A 3,789-nucleotide genomic window follows, 5' to 3' on the forward strand; every position below is an offset into this window, starting at 1 on the left:
GTCTATTTTCACTCAATCAAATCCCAAAATCCCACAACCCTTATAAAATGGACTATATTTGGTAATTTTCCAAGATACTCCAACTACATTGTTACTCTTTTACTAATTTATATTTACTAAAATAATCAGGTTCTGCACGAATTTGTAGTTGAATCTTTTAAAGATTGTCAGGCTCTTCTAGGTTCGTACTTGAATGTATTCGATTATTAATGTCTTATTTGAATCTCTTATCCATATATAACTTGAATGTTCTTGAAGACGTTAAATAATCTTCATGAAATTACATGTTTATGAGGGTAAAGATTTATAACCTTTGTAAATATTCTTCTACGGGTCTTTGCTTGAATGCATCTTGATTCGATGTGTTGAAGAAGAATGTTCTTTCTTTATTATAGATAGGGAAGAAAGAACATGAAACCTAAAAAGGATACAAAATCTTTAAAGATTTTCAATTAAAAATAATCTTTAAAGATTCTTGGTCAAAGATTTGTTGATGAAGTAAAACAAATATCTTTTTTAGAATATCTTCGTGTGAGAGAAAGTGTCAAATGAAAGAACAAGTATTCCTAAAACCTTAGAAGATATTTTGTAAAATAATATAAAAAATAAACTAAATATAATTTTTGTTAAAAACGTGCTAGCATAGATAACCAAAATATTCATGATACGAGCACACGCCCCAACAGAAGCATTACAAATGAGCAAAGCTATCATCTGCTATACATAAATGGGTGGGAAATGCTCGGACTCCACATGGACACTTTACACCCCACAAAATTTCTATCCATAGCTTCTGCCGTAATAAGGGAGGAACAATATTTAGCACAAACAATAAAAATATATGGGGACAAGGGATCACACTATCTAAGGCCCCGTTTTGGAAGGAAACAATCTGACACTTTGGTATCAACCATGACAGAGAAACTCACCGAAGAAATGCAGTCCATAATACTCACGATCCATGATTGATCAGAACCCATTTGCAGCATTAAGCATTCCAAACAAACTTTATTCCACCCTGTCATAAGCTTTGTACATGTTCAGCTTGAGCATGACAAAACCATTTTTACTATTATTTTTTCTCATTTTATGTTTTAGACATTCCTAGCTAATGAGCATATTATCAAAAATAAGTCTACAATGTACTTTAGGAATTCCAGATGACTAGGGACAACACAACTTTAAATTTATTTACCATAACTTATGCAACCAACTTATAAGTAACATTTCATAAATTGATCATCAATAATTAGAACCATCCTTAGGATTGTTCTTCTTTGGGATCAAAACAATATTTGTGGTATTAAACCTTTTAACAGATGTTCTTCTATGTTGTATGTCTAAGCAAGCTCCCATGACCTTTTTCTTGACAATATCCCATTATATTTGGTATAGAAGAGCTGGAAGGTTACCCGGTCTAGTAGCCTTAAGAGACCCATTTGAAATAAGGCGATGTAAATCTTCTCCTTAAAATACTCATGCGAGAAAAAACATTCATCTGATCAGTAAGTTTGTTATTAATGGCAAACAAAACAAACTGAATTTGATCATAATGCTTTTATCATCAACATTTGAGAAGCTAGAAGCCACTCTATTCCAATCATTGGATATAACCTTTGCACACTCATCCTCTCGAGTCCAAATCTCTTTAAATCGAAATAACCTCTTGTTAAAACCACCCCACCTTCTTCCCATATGTTCAGAACAATCAATGCGAATTGAACGATGATAAGAAAAATTCCACTTTAGATGAAACACACACAAACTAAGAAACAAAACAAGCTAATAAACTCCTTATTCCTCACAAACCGATCTAAATTCTTCATGACAGGAAAGATTGGACAACAGGGAGTATTAATCGAACCAGTATATCCCAAATCAAGTATGTTGACATCAAAAATGGTTTTCCAAAGATTTTCATATAAGAGCTATTTTTTTTCAACCCTCCCTTTTACTTTCTTGTCCACATGACCTCGTTTAGATTACCCCCAATCAGCCATGCATTATCATCACCATAATGGAGGTGCCTAATGAGCTCACAAGTTAGATGTTTATTTTGGAGTTCAGAACATGCATACAATCTTGTGAATCTCCAAATCTTACCCTTCCAACATGTACTACAGTCAATATGGATTTTTTAGAAAGACCTTATTGTGACTGGTATCTTTGTAGCCCACAGTAAACCAAAACCTCCACTTCTATCAATAGCATCAAAAGTAAAGCACTCATCAACATTGAAATGACTTTTAATATATTTCAATCTACATGCACCAATAATTTTTTAAATATGAACAATATAAGGGAATTTTTTTCGACCATAATATCCTTGAGACCTTTGAATGCTCTCAAGCTCTCCATGCCCCGAGCTTTCCAGCATATGAGTTTCATTGTTGTCGGTGGGGCTCATTTTGAGCACCCACCGTTACAGTCATATTAACATTATTAATTAAACTTTTCTGCTTCTTTTGGCTTAATGGCTAGTGCAGGATTTTCATACAACGCATCATTCTCTATTTTTCGTTCGCCTTTTATGGAGACCAACACACTACCCTCCGTTTTGGTTGGAGGATTTGCAAGTTTCCTAAAACCCCATTGCTTATTAATCTCAGATTCCTTAGGCTTTGATTCCTCCTTTTGATTTGCCTCCTCTACTTCCATTATTCCCTTAGTGCCAAAAACCAGCGTCTCCCTCTTTTTCAAATACCCAACATCATCTCCCTCTTTCCTTCCTTTTTTTCCTCTCTCTCCCTCATGAGATGTGATCTCTTTCTTTCCTCCCTCACCTTTCCTTTGACCTTTCATTATTCATTTCTTCACTCACTCCCCAATTCACCCCACCTTTACGTCAATCACCCTCACACGACCACTTGTTTCACCCCTTGTTGTTTCTCCACCCCGACCCTCATCCTCCCCTTTTCCTCTACTTCGCTAGCTTGCCTCCCATATAGATTTACCATCAATCAACCTCTTTCTCCCCAACGAAACTTTCACCCAATTCCCATAAGGCAATTGATCTAATCCAGCAACACTGGTTGTGTTAGCCTCACATTTACATATAGTATTGCCCAATAACCCAACAAGAATAATAGATGTTTGGGAGTTTTTCATATTTAAAAGTACAACATACCTCTTTGTTATCAGGGATTTGAAGCATCACTCTATGTTGGAGTGGTTTCGTTATATCAATACGCGCCTTGATTCGCATACGTGGCCCCATTTAGCCATTTCCATTCTCACTATCAGACTCAAGCACATCCCCAGTAGACTTGCCAATCGTCATAACCATTTTTCGTGACATACATAAAAGGGAGATCATGTAGTTGAATCCATAATGCTTCATGAGTAAAAGGGATGGTTAATATGCTTTATGAATCTTTTATAGGCATTATAACAATTAAATCATTATCAAAAGTCCATGGTCAAGTGTGTAAAATTCTTAGCTTATCCTGCATAGATTTGAATTGAATTATAAATCTATTTTCCCATGCTCCATCAAATATTGTCTCATGGTGAACTCTCCATTCCGATTTTAATACAAATCTAAAGGCATCTAAATTTGAATGCTTCGTAGCAAATAACTTTGTAGCCACACGTTAGTCAAGAGATCTGTCATTTTTTAAAAAGATTTCATCATCTTCAACCACTAGTTGTTGATATTATTTTTTGGTAAGAGAATGTTTTCAACTTCTACTGTAAATCCTCCATGTTGTCGGCCACCAAGAAAACCTGGTACCTCGACGAAAGAACCTTAGCAGCCTCCGCCAACTCCCAGATAGAGAGGAGCCCTAA

General features: G+C 35.4%; 1 long non-coding RNA gene across 1 annotated transcript; it reads right to left on the reverse strand.

Annotated features, from left to right (window-relative positions):
- Window positions 1-589: 589 nt before the first annotated feature.
- Window positions 590-3,561, reverse strand: LOC116402637. Its single transcript, XR_004215092.1, has 2 exons — window positions 3,128-3,561; window positions 590-1,018 (listed from the first exon to the last, which is right to left on the reverse strand). It is a non-coding gene; the product is annotated as an uncharacterized LOC116402637 (long non-coding RNA).
- Window positions 3,562-3,789: the final 228 nt, after the last annotated feature.

The sequence above is a fragment of the Cucumis sativus genome, chromosome 3 (genome assembly GCF_000004075.3).
Source record: "Cucumis sativus cultivar 9930 chromosome 3, Cucumber_9930_V3, whole genome shotgun sequence".
Classification (NCBI taxonomy): Eukaryota; Viridiplantae; Streptophyta; class Magnoliopsida; order Cucurbitales; family Cucurbitaceae; genus Cucumis; species Cucumis sativus.